We start from the raw sequence: 13,767 nt of genomic DNA, 5'->3' as shown, positions 1-13,767 counted from the left end.
TATCACATTGAATCAATTAGAGCTCAAAGCATTTAGCATCATAAACAAAAACAATTCATACAACTTGTCCATCCACAAGAAACCGAGAATCAAGAGCTACAACCATACTGAAATTTGTATACATATCACTAAGATATATGTATGTATGTATGTTATTCTGCTCGGATTGATGCTGGACAAGTAGTATTCACGAACCATGCTCTATTTTTAATACAATGCTCCAATAAGTGCTTATTCCACCCCTCATGCCAGAGCGCCCCACCTCCATCCCTGCGTTCGCTTCTCTCTTTTCTTAGTATTGCCAACTCTATCGATTTGCTAATCGAATTCCCGCGCTGTAGTCGAAACTCTTGAGAGACAAAGGCACACAACTGATGTGTGTGCGTGTGTGTATGTGTGAGCTCTCGTATGAGTGCTTAAGTGTGTCTGTTGTTTAATCACGTTGTTTTTTATGCTATAAATAAATTGTTCTTTGGATATGCTTTGCTTTCTTTTGGCTTTCGTGTTATTTCTCTTGCATCATACCAAACGGAACTTTCTCGTTTTCTCGTTTCTTTAAACATTTCACAATTAATGTTGTAAATAAACAAATAAAAAAGATTGCCCTTTTCTCTTGCGTTGATCTAACTGGAGTGCCGCAAGTGGCAGGCGTCAAAGTGTTGCAACTATTGGAGAAGGCGTCGCCCGTTGCAAGGCAGCAGAGACAACGCAAAGTCCTCAGCACTGAGCAGAGCCGAGTCCTGCCTCGCTTAATTGACACTAATTGCCATTTGCGAGGCGCAGCAACTAAATGAAATGAAATGAAATCCATTTCTTGGCCAGCTCTAAGCCCCGGAGGAGCACGACGCATAGACCAAAACTAAGAAACAAATTGAATTTATTGGCCAAGACCCCGGCGGGAGATTCGAAAAGAAATATATTGGAGACGCCTCTGGATGCTTGTCCAGAGTTCTTGGGCATCAGCAATCAAAACGTATTGGTAATCTCTTTGGACTGCTTCGCTATGTGGCAGCAGCATAAGCTGCTGGCAATTTGTTTATAGTTCTGTCTTGGCTTGCAGGAATCGAGCCAACCTGGCCACTGCATAATCGAATTACGCTTCAAAGTCGTTTTGGCCCCGCAGCATTTGCAGCTGCCAACTGAAGCAGTCGCTGGCAAACAGTTTAACGAGCTGTCAGCTGCAAAAGTGCCTGCTCTATTGAAAGAGACAGGGGGAGGCAGAGAGTGAGACAGAGAGAGAGGGAGGGAGAGTGAGAGGGGGAGAACATCAGTAAGGGTGCATCCAGATATCTAGCTGACATTATAGTTCTCAGTTCAGCTTCTTAGAACTTTGTATAATTCAAGTCAAAGCCATTTATAACTACTTTTATTCCTCACATTTTAGCAGCAGTTGAACGTAATTTTATGCAATTTATGCAATTTACATGAAAGTACTTATGGTGCTTAGACAGAATATGTAATTTGATAGATTTTAATGTTTCTAATTTAAATGAAATTAAATGTTAAAAATAAATAAATAAATCAGAAATTTTATAGATTTTTTAAAGGGTTTTTGTTGTTTTCCTCAAAGTTTTATAGCCCTACAAAAATTAGAAAAAAACAATAACAATTTCTGATATCGAGTTCTCCTCTTAAAATCGCTTTCTTTAATTTTTGCAATTTTTTTTTTTGTAGATATTGAAATACTATAAGGCTAAGCTAAATTCATTCTCTCTACTTCCCTATTTCATTCTCTTTCATTCAGCCAAATTAAGCAGACAGCTGATAATAGATCTACTCTGGTCTCAAGTACTATGTTATTTAATGCTCTGAATAAGCCCAATATAAAAACCAAAAGCTTTATTTATTTATTCGTAAATACATCGACATTTATTGATTGTGCTGAATAGAGATTGAGAATGTATTATTTCTATGGAATCTCAATACATAAATGAATTCCACTTATGCAAATAAACATATAATCAAGTAGAGGAGATGCCTAGATCTATTCCAGCTTGCCTTTCATATATTTTAATAAACTATGTATACTACTATGAAACCCTCTGCAACCACGAAGCTGTATCCTTCTCAACTTCCCAAAGTGTCAACTTTTTAGACACTCCCAACAACCTTAAGCTTAACTTCTTTGGGCGACCAATTCAAGGACCTCACTGCTGGCTTGTTTCATTTCGTTGTTGGGTGCTTTCCTTGGCTCGCTCTTTGGCCGTTTCCTTGTAAAATTTTATAGTAATTAACTTTTTGTTAGAGAAATGATTAAAACGTAAATAATTAAAAAAAAACGCACGTTTATTTGCGCTGACTGCCAGCTGCCAGCTGGTGGCACTTGTCAAGTGACGCTGAGAAGCCAATGCAAAGCGAAACACCCACTCACACCCACTCACACACACACACACAAAGGGCAAGTAGGTAAATAATGCAGCAAAAGTTTATGCTTGGCGCACGCGGCGTATGCTTAATATAATACAAAGCGAGCTCTTTAAACTTGGTAAGCAGTTGAAAAAGGTTTCTCCCGCTGTCGCTCCCTCTCTCTCTCCCCCTCTCTCTCTCTCTCTCGGCTCACCTCGTTCTCTTGACAAGCATTGTCAATGTGACTTTACGCTTGATTTGCTACGGGAAAACCCAACGATGCATTTAAAGCAGCAAAAAGGGATACAATAGATGCCCAGATGTGAAGACAGAGGCAGCGGCTGCGGCAGCGGCAGCGGCAGAGACTGAAGCTGAAGCTGAGGCAGCGGCAGAGACTGAAGCTGAGGCTGAGGCTAAAGCTGAGGCCAAAGCCAGTCGCTCGTGCATAAAACTGTGTTGCAGATGGGTTTTAGGGCTTGGGGCTTGGGGCTTGGGTTTGTGCTTGGGTTTGGGCTTGGCTTGTTTGCATTCCCAGCAGCAGCAAAAAAGGACCAAAAAGACAACTAGATGAACTGGGCGGCTGTTACGCCTCTAATTGCCCGACAATGTCCGCTGAATAGTCTTGATTGGCCAGAGGCACGCAAGACCCAAAGACAAGACGAAAACCGTGTATAAATGAGTGCGTGTGTGTGCGTGTGTGTGTGTGTGTGTGTGTGTGCATTGTCCTTTTATAGCAGATTTGCGGCTTGTGAAGAAGATTTTGGGATGGTTTTTCATCGGAGGGAATGCCACATGGTGCGTTTTCGGCAACATTTTTTATCAACCAGAAAATATATAACGAAACAATAGCAAAAACACACAAAAACAAACATTGTAGCGGTCTATTAACATATTTTTGATGCCAACTCAAATATTTGGCCCCACATATTGGTTAATCAGCTCACCTTTTAGAGGAGAGGGAGGTGGCAGGCGGTAGGGTTGATGCGAGAGTTCATTGAAGCGGCAGCTGCTGCCAGCACGGCCCACACATTCCGATGCACATTCAAGCGCTGACAGCTGTGCCCGATTCCCAGCTACTCGAAGCTATCAGCAGCACACACACACACACACACACACACGCACACACACAGTGGCACACTCGCACTCGAGTAGTGCGTGGGGGGTGATATTTTTTATCATTGAGATAAAGCTGACAAAAGGCGATAAGTGCCGCATGATATCGCATGCTCTGGCCATGCCAACTATGACGTGTGCCACAGTCAATCAAATGTGTGCGAGCTAAGCCCCGGCTGAGCCGAGCCTTGTGACACCTGTCAACGTTTGCCAAAAAGTTGCAAGCTTCGAAATCTATGCCACACTTGGCAGCCAAGAGCTCTAGCTGTAGTCCTTCAAGCATAAGCAGCTCTAAGGGATTCCATTAAACTTAAAGCGAGTGTGTGAGAATGTGAGCGGGAAGTTCAGACTAGACTGAAGCAGTTAGGCTCTATATACATATATCAAATGACTCTGCTTTGTTTCTCATTCTCATGTTAATCACTGATTGCCTTTTTGAAAGCTTATCAACTTTAAGGATTTATAAGGATTGATAAGGAATATAATATATTTGAATAAAATCTCCATAGTTTACTTTTACATTGCTATCGTTAGAGTAAAGTAGATCACGGCGGCATTCTCCTCCATTTTATCTTTCATATTTTGCGTATATATAAACTATTTAAATAACTTGGCCAAAACTTGAACAGAGTTAATAAAATGAAAGAAATTTTGTACAAATTAGAGCTCGAAGAAAATTATAAATATATAAGCTAGAGATGTAATAATTGAAGCGCTTGTGCTCTAATTTCTTAAGCAGCTCCAACTCAACTCCAAGCAGTTGGATTTACTACAACAAAAACATGTTCAAGTCTTATACAAATAGATACTTATGTTATGTAAAAATAACATCTAACAAGATGCCCAAAACCGTTTTCTTTAAACTTCTTTGCCTGGTCAAAAAAACATTTTATCAGAAAAATTGTAAGCCCGGCCATGGAGCAAACAGCTTTAGGTCTTTATTTACCAGCTTAAATATTTATGTGAGGTTAGAAAAAAATCTAAAAATACTTTTCAATTCTATATGATGTATTAAATGCTAAACTCTAATGTATGTAAATGTATATATGTATGTGTGTGTGTGTATTGTTACTGAGAGTTTAAGTAAAGCTGGCGAGCGCAAACATCAAAACAACTTAAAGTTCAAGTTATTCCCCAAATATGCTAAGCCTAATCATGTTAGCTACTTATATACATATATGTATGTATGTATGTGTTCATGTATATCATGTATAAATGTGTGTGTGCGTATCTGGGACTCAACTGTTGCGTGTGCATTGGGTAACAAGTTGCTTCATGTTCTTCTTATGCCTCAACTGTTGCCTGTTGCTTGTTGCTTGTTGCCTGTTGTTGAAGGGCGTTTGTCGCTTGTCGTTTGTTTTCATGGCCATGTACCCACACACACACACGCACTTACACACCTGTTGCATGCGAGGCGATAAAATTAATTTCAATGGGGTACAACTAAGACAGAGCCATAGGCACAGCCAGCAGGAGGCGGGAGGGACAGGCAACAGGCAACAGGCAGGGATATCACACATATACATATACATATATATACATATATGTACATATATATCTATATGGAGAGCTGGCAACATGTGGCATTGTGTGACAAAGGTCAGAAGGCTGTGCGGATGCCTATGCCGGAAGGCCAGACGCCCCTCAGGCCCGCCCTCACTCACAGCTCTGCTCAGTCCCGCCCGACGCTTTTTGTTGTACTGCTCACTCTCTTCCATATATATATGTACATGTATGTGTCTGCTTTGCTTCTTCTCCCACCTACTTCTTCTTCTTCATCTTCATCTTCTGCTGTTTTTCTATAATATTTCTGTGCGTGAACAACAACATGTTTATTCGCATTAACATTGACATTATCATTTGAGACTCTTCGCGGTTTGTTCGAGGCTGCTGCCTCTGGGTGGGAGAAAAACAAATTTTTATTACTCATACGCCGCGTACGCCAGCGCCACAAATTACTCTGTCTCGTTTTTAGGTTTTGTCATCAAATTGTTGTTAGTTGGCCAATTTTTCTTCTCCTTCTCGTTCTTCTTCTTCTTCTTTTTCATTTGTCAATAAAAACAACACAGTTTGTTGCTGCCCAAATAAATTTCCATGCATTTAATTCTGACAAGTATTTGTATATTTAGAAAAATGTTGAAAGAAAAACATCGCAAGCTGAAGCCATTGGCACGCGTGCATATAAAAATGTATTCAGATATATACACATATATATCGTTAAATATGTCTGCTATATATTTCGACTATACTTTGATCGCTGCTCTGACATAATCACAGCGCACTTAAGTCCCCAAGAACTGATTTCTCACAGCTTTAGCGGTCGAAAAGACAGAAAGAGCATGACATCAAATGCTGGAAATGCGTAGATTTTTCCCATTTTTCCTCTCTTTTTTTGGGAAATTTTTTAATGTCGCTTAATTGTTGCGCGTGGGCAGACAATGAGTCATATTGGCGGGGCGCACAGTGCCCAACAGCTCGTCTATTGATAACAGGGAAATACCAGACATTTAATGTGACAATCTCCTGATTTACGTTCTTCGAGTGCTCTATAGAAATTTTCTGACTTTTTGCACTGTTTAAGACTTTATGTTTGTATGAGATATATATTTATGTATAGCTCTACATGTGTATAATATGCATGTGATATATATATGACAATTTCAGCATATATCAATTTAAGCTCTTTAGGAATAGAAAAGAATAACAAAAGTCAACTAGTTCAATTTATATTTTACTGAATTTCTATATTTCATATTTTTCCTATCTACAGAAATATTCTTCAAGTCAAATTGAATGCATGCAATAATGAGTAAATAGCTAAGCAAAGTAAATATAAATTCACAAATTCATAGCTAATAGAAAATCTAGAAAATTGCATAAAACCGAGGCAACCAAAAATGTTTTATGAGGCAGCAAGAAATTCAACTGAAATCATAAACCAAGCCACAAATCAAATTCCATTTTTAGTAGTAAGACTTTGCATATATACATATGCAACAGAACAAACTAAACTCTAAGAACGAGAAAGTGATTAAGGAATATGCATAGAGGTAAATGCAGGAGTAAGTCAAGAACCAGTTAGCTAAAATCACAGACAAAATATTATTATAGCCTCCTGCTTTTAGCTCAACTGAAGTCAAATTTAAAATGCTGTAAGTCATGTAAGATTTCAGCAAAACATATTTCCTTTTAAATGTGACCTAAAAACAACATAAATTCCGTTTTATAGACATTCAGCTTCATACAGTTCAATAAATCGATGTGGCCAGAGGAGCAAAGGCAAATTAATGGGGCTAAATGTTATTTTTGTCAAAGATTTTCCAAAACGTTGCACAAATTGACGAGCCAACAGCAACAACAACAATAGCAACAACAACAACAGCAACAACAACAACGTCGACTGCTGGCACAAATTGGCGTCTGCTTAGCTTAAAGTTAACGTCTTTTATGTTTATTATGACACATGTAGCTATATTGCCAACTCACTCTCTCACACGCCTACATGCTCTCTCTCTCTCTCTCTCTCCCTCTGCCTTTCACTATATATATTTTGAATATTTTATATACTCTACTTGAAGGCGCTTTCAACAATATCTTTCCTCTCTCTTTATCTACTTCTCTCTCTCTCTCTCTTTCTCTCTCTCCCTCTATCTCTTTCTGTGCCTCTTGTTTTATTTTGTCTTTGGCACAGCTGTTTACACAAAAATTCACTTCATTTAGTTTTTTTGACAGCTCTGCACAGCCCGCCCCCCGCCCTCCTTGAGCTTTGCACCACCCCACGCCCTCTCTATATGGTGCTGCCTCGCCTTATCCTTTGTAAAATCTGTGTTAATGTACGTATGTCATAATTAACTTGAGCGCAAAATAAATTGGAAAATTCTTTGGTTTTCTTCTTTGCTGCAAAGCCAGTTTATTGCTCCTAATTGTGTGTGTGTGTGTGTGTGTGTGTGTGTGTGTGTGTGTGTGTGTGTATGTATGCCTGACAGGCTGATTTTACGAGTGTGTTTATCTAACTTCCTCATATATTTATATATATAGAGATATATATATATATGTATGTAAAAGCATATGCCTCGGCTTTGTGCCCCATATGTCGAGAGTCCTTTGCTGCGTTTGATTTCACACACTTGGCACACACACACACACACTCCACTCCCCCTGTGTGTGTGTGTGTGTGTGTGTGTGTGTGTACATGCTCCTCTTGTTTTTGTTTGCTTTGCGCTCGCTCCCTGGCAACTTCAATTATTATTATTATATTTTTATTTTTTCCAATCTGCTTTTTATTTAATTGAGCTCATCTAATTTTTATGGAATCTCCAAATCAATTAACTATAAATATTCTGTACGAGTATATATAAATAAATAGATAATTATATTTGTATATCAAATATACTATATTTTATCACATATACATCTATTATATAAATAAGGGACTTAGCTTCGGTTCATAGCTAAGCTGCAGCAACGTCTCTCTAAGCAATTGCGCCTGACTGCTTTAAGCTACTACCTCTCTATGCGATTCTCAATATTAAAAAAGGCGCCAAACACTTTTCTTTTCAGTCAAACAACAAAAGCTATACAAAATGTTGACTACATAAAAAAAAAAACTATTCTTGGGCAAGCTTTTACTACTATCCACAAAGCTACCAGCGCCTATGGTGCAGCAGCTACTTCTAAGTATTTAGTATTCTAAGTATTTGCACATTTTATTAACATTGAGCTCGAGCAACAGGATATTTTTGCTTGCTTAGCTTTTTCCTTTCAGCGACCACAAATTTCATTCATCTATTGTTTTCTATTTTTCGCCTCAAGTCGAGTTTTCCATTCAACTTCTTTTATCTATATTTTTTGATTATACCAAAAAAATGGCCTCCGTCTGCTTTTCGATTGTGTTTTTCCTTTCTTCTTTTTTACTACTCTAAGAGGACTTTCCATATGTGAAGTCCCTGAGCAGGACATGGCTGTCATTTGGCTGAAAGTTGAAGTGGTTTATCGATTAGATGGATTAGTTATTGTCCAAGCCGCTAGCCTCACGAGAACCGGAACTGAAAGGGCCACTAAGTTCCAGTTCCAGATCCAGTTCCAATTCCAATTCCAATTCCAATTATTTAATGCAGTTTGCTGCACGAATTGGCAACAAATCGAAGGCGTCCTTTGGGCGCCTGCGAAAATTTTAGTTTATGTATGTATGTATGTGTATATATAGTATATATATATATGGCAACTTGCCAGTAACTTGAGCTGCGTTTAGTTATATTATATATCTACATAATTCATTTATATAGTATAATATATATTATATGTATATATTTTATTTTTGTCCTTTCTTGCTTGAGCAACTGCAGCAATTGCTAATCTATGTGTGTGCGTACGTCTGTGTGTGTGTGTGTTTGTGCAATTTTGCATGTTTGCCATGGTCTTCTACACAGTTGCGAATAAAGTGTTCTGGCAAGTGTCCTGCCGCATCCTTGGTGCCTGCGCTTATCTAAACATTTGGCTAGTTCTTTTTTTTTCTCTTTCTCGTTTATTTTCGAGAATGCGGAAATTCGCTGTAAGTCTTAGCCACAGTCACGTATCTAGCTACGTCGAGCATACTACTTGAAGCACATCAGACACACACACACACACACGCACACGGACATATCACAACATAACACTCACACACTCAAGGCAAACATAGTTCAAAGTGAAGCAACGGAACTTGTCACACACGGAAGCTGTGGCCACGCCCCGTCACTGGGCGCATAAAATACGCCAAAGTTGAGGAATTCTGAAATGGAAGCAGCAGCAGCAAGGGAACAGGAGTTGAAGAGAGAGAGAGAGAGAGAGAGAGAGGCGAAACAGGTGGATGGGCAGGGCATAGTTTATGCAGGTCTCTCGCAGGCAGTGTCAACTACAATGGATAACAGCAAGAGGGAGACGGAGAGGGAGAGGAAGAGGCAGAGGGAGAGGGACAGAGACTGGAACTAAAGTCTAAGCAACTACAAAATACTCTATAAATATAGGGCGAGTTACTTTCAAACTGCAATAGATCGTAGCAGTGCCTCTAAAACTGTGGATTGAAGAATATAAACAAGGAACTAAGTGATAGAGAAAGAGCTGATATATAAAAATTTTAAAGACTATAATAGTGCAAACTTTTTATAAATAGAAAAGATTACCGAAAATTCACTTTGATTATACCTTTAATGTGACTCAAGCAATCAAGTCAATTTAAATATTGTACATTTATTTTTAGCTTGATATTATTATTATATGGGACACAATTTTGATATAATAATATCTAATAATCTTGATTAAATTATGCCTGAAGGCCTTTGTCGTTCTGGCCTAACAAATTGTTATTTAGAATTAATTCTTGATAACAATAAATAAATAAATAAAAATAAATAAAATCTTGATTAAACTAATGAGAGTTCCTCTACAAACTATGGCAGATCTACTCTGGCCAAGGCAAATCGATTTCAGTGAGTCCACACACCCGGCAGAGAGCACTTTGGTTGGCTCTAGCTGCATTTTGGCCAAAATACAATGCCGCGAAATAGCTAACAGCAGAGGCAGCTCCTCAGCTCTTCAGTTTTGCAGTTTTGCAGCTCTTCAGAGCTAACCAAAAGTCCAAAGCAAGCTCTAGTACTCTCCCTCTTTCTATCTCTCTCTCTCTCACACTCTATGAGCTAGTTGCAGCTGCTGCTTCTAGTGGCCCCTTAACAGCAACTACAGGTGCCTCGTCTGTTGCTGCAGCTGCTGCTGCTGTTGCATGCAACATGCTTAAGTGTGTTGTACCTGTTCAACGTGCAACGCCTGATGTTGCTGCTGTTGTAGCTACCGCTGCTGCTGCTGTTTTGCGGCTGCTTTTAATTGAATTTACAATTTTCGGAATACCCAAAGGCCAAAATGCAAAATGGAATTTGGGCGAAACACACACACACACATGGAACACGCAGGGGGAAGAGAGGTAATGACAGAGAGAGTGGGAGTGAGAGAGTGTGGGTGGGAGTGAAAGAGAGACAATTTACAGAGGCTCAGTGGACAAGCAAATGGAATTAGCTGGGCCAAATTTGATATCAGACATAAAAGTTATGCAGCCACCACGCCTCCACTAGAAGTATGGGCTGATATTGGCTAGGTGGGCGTGGCCGTAGCTGTGGTTGCGTCGTCGCGTGCCAATTGGCATTTTTAGTCAAATTGACAAAACGTTGGCCGCAAACCAACTGCCCCAGCGAATGTGCCGCAAATGCAGCAGCAGTTCATGCCACATGTTGTTGTTGCCAGTTGCTGTTGTTGTTGTGATTGGATTTTGTAATTGTGGTGTCAACGTGCGGAAACCCGAGCGACAGACAGACAGACAGACAGACGACCCAGACAGACTTTGATTATGCCCGAGAGGATTTTGTTTCCGTGCCCGAGGGATTTGTTTGCCATTCGTTTCATTAGCTATGCAAGTGTTTTTCTTCTTCTTCTACTTCTGCTATCGTTTGTTTTTTATAGTGCAAGCCAATTGAATGGAGAGATTCTAGATGTGGCTGGCATCATTAAATTAGCTAATTGAATTGTTTTCCATAAACAATGTAGATAAATCAATTACGGTTCACATTGCGATTAGAGCGTAGTTTACATTTACATTTGCATAACATAGAACAGCAGAGGAATGTTATTTAACAGCGCTGAATTATGGTGATATCAAATGTAACTAGCTGTTAACAGTTATAGTATAGTATACTATAGTATAGTATAATATGTTATATATACTAGCTCTTGCTGTTACTGTTAATAGCCTTATGTTATATTTAAATATTTTCTTAATATATGTTTGATCATATAACATAACTTCATTTAACAGTACTCTACTTAACGGATATAAATAAATAAAAATAAATTTAGTTTTGATTGCTGCAGCTTAGCATTCAGTGAAGCGCACTGTTAAATAACATTATGTTAGGCATATGCAACATATTATTAGCATTATTGAAATCAATTGCAATTGAAATGTCAAATTCAAAGTGTGCCCAAGCAAAGGCCAACCCCATTGAACTCTCCCTTTGGCCGTAATCTGATTGAATCCACTTGAAATGGTTTAGAGCCAAAAGAAAAGTCGGAAATTCTCTTACGCCTCGACACTCTGGCATGCTTGACTAGCCCCAGCAGGAGACTGTTGTTGTGCTGAATTAAAATTGATTGCAATCGGCGGCGAGTGCTTTACGGCACCCCCAAGGATTGCCAAAATGCTTTACAGCCGACATAATCATTGCGAAATGTATTTATTTAACGCTCAGAGTCGAAAGTCGACTTAAAAGGAAAAAAAAAAAAAAAAGAACACGGCGGCTTGCCATAAACTCTGGCTGCCAAATGGTTCGGCATACTTAATGCAACCACCCACAATCCCAGTCGTAGCCTAAGGGTGCGCGGTCAACGTTGCGTATGAGCGATTTTTTTTATGCTGGTTTTCCTTCATTTAACGCTCGAATTTGTTTCTTTTTTGTTTGTTTTTTTTTTCCTGCTGCTGTTTCGGTATTTGTTTGGTCCGCTCCCTTTATTTCGAGTGTGTAATATATTTAGGGACTTGCCAAATGAGCAAATGAATTTAAGCGTCGCAATGTTCAAGAGCCGGAAAAACTAGGCAGGAAAAGCGTGGCGCCGCCAAAAGCCAAACAAATCACAGAGCAATAGAAAAATAAATAAAATAAAATAAAATAAATAACAAAAACAAAAACAGAAGAATAGAGAAACAATAAATTTATTTATTTCAAATATCTCATCACCTGTTTAGAGCTGTTGTGGGCGTGGCATGTGGACGCCTGCTGCCAGTTAATGAACCTCTCGCTCAATATCCAGGCCAATTGATAACAACAACAACAACAACAAAAAGTGGTAAGTTAATGTAGCCCGCGCTGCTCAACCTTTCTATATATTTGGTCGATAATATGTATTAACACAAACACACACACTCACACACAATGCGACACACGTATAAATACATATGAATTTATGCACTTGTTGTATTCTATTTTCCTTTATTTATTTTTAGCAAATTTCTTACACTCGAATAATTTCGCGAAAAAAATGAGCGAAATGAAAAACGAAAGTAAAATTTAAAGCAAATATTGTAAATTTATTGCCACGCACACACATACATATATACTTATACACTCACTTTATTTTTTATTAACTGTGATTTTTTGCTTTTTAGTAATTTTCTCCGAATTCTTTTGAATTCTTCGTGCCGTTTGGCGCGCAAATCTGTGTGTTTCTTTGATATGCCGTTAGTTTCCGATTTGCGTTCCGATTTGCGCGTTCGCATCCGTTTCGTTCAAGCGCCGTCGTATGTTTGAGCCTTGCGATTCGCTGCTGCCCATTGGCCTGCTCTGCTCTGCTGTGTGCTTTGCAACATGTTCGCTTCGAACCGTTTGGTTTGATGACGACACCAATACTGCTGAAAAAAAAAATAGCTTTCTATGCATTTGCCGCTTCAGCACGTCATCGTTAAAAGCTAAAGCTTTTTTTTTGTTTTATGCGCTTTGTTTGTCTTTGCGCTTTGCCATTGTTGTTTTTACTCTGTCTGTTTACTTTGCTGCCGCTGCCGCTGCTAACGGCGCTGCTCGGCGCTTACATGAGCATGTTGTTGTTGCTGTTGCTGTTTGGTTATTGCTTTGTTAGCGCTGGCGCTGGCGTCGACGTTAGCAGCACTGCAGCTAGCTGCGTCTATTGTCAAAGCTTTGTTGCACTGGCGCTAGCGTTGACGTTGACGCCGCTGCTGCTGGCTCAACTTTTATTGCTGTTGCTGCTTTTGCTGTCACATGCACTGCTGTTGGTGTTTAGCTTTTTTTTTTGCGCTGACGCTGACGTTGTTGCTGCTTTTGCTGTTACTTATTCTTATTCTGTTGTAGTTGCAATTCATAGAGTTTATATAGCTGCTGACGTCGCTGTTCTTTTTATTGCTGCTGCAGCTGTGGTCACTGTGACTGCTGCTGCTGCCTCTGCTGCTACTGTTTATGCTGTTATAGTCATCTCTGTTGTTGTTGTTGCTGCTGCTGCTGCTGCTACTGCCTTTGTCTGCCGTGCAGCTGCTGCTACATTTGTCTTTTTGCGGTCGCTGCGAGCGTATTTACCGTTTCATGTGCAGCTTTGTTTCTATTTCCTTTTTGTTGGCCTGTTTATGAGCCAAAAAATAAAATCGAAAAACAGAAAATGCTGACAATCATTTATTATGTATTTATTTATATATGTATGTATTTGTGTTCGCATTCCTTTTACATTTTATTAGCTGCTGCCGGCGGCTCTGCAGCTGCCAGTTTCGCTGCTCTGGCGATG

The 13,767-nt window shown here is 39.4% G+C and overlaps 1 protein-coding gene across 2 annotated transcripts in view; it reads right to left on the bottom strand.

Moving 5' to 3' along the window:
- The window catches only part of Rgk3 (Rad, Gem/Kir family member 3), a 38,461-nt gene extending 25,650 nt beyond the window's left edge, over positions 1-12,811 (bottom strand). The window contains exon 1 of one of the 2 annotated variants that reach the window (XM_018104164.3): positions 12,219-12,811. The gene's annotated coding sequence lies outside the window, so the exon portion shown is untranslated. The remainder of the gene's footprint in view (positions 1-12,218) is intronic. The other variant, XM_018104165.3, reaches the window with a different exon arrangement.
- Between the last annotated feature and the right edge of the window lie 956 nt (positions 12,812-13,767).

Source organism: Drosophila navojoa, chromosome 5, assembly GCF_054131105.1.
Source record: "Drosophila navojoa isolate 15081-1374.11 chromosome 5, UAZ_NAV_1.0, whole genome shotgun sequence".
In the NCBI taxonomy this organism is placed as follows: domain Eukaryota; kingdom Metazoa; phylum Arthropoda; class Insecta; order Diptera; family Drosophilidae; genus Drosophila; species Drosophila navojoa.
The sequence above is the reverse complement of the archived record's forward strand: the minus strand, read 5'-3'. Positions and strand labels throughout refer to the sequence as shown.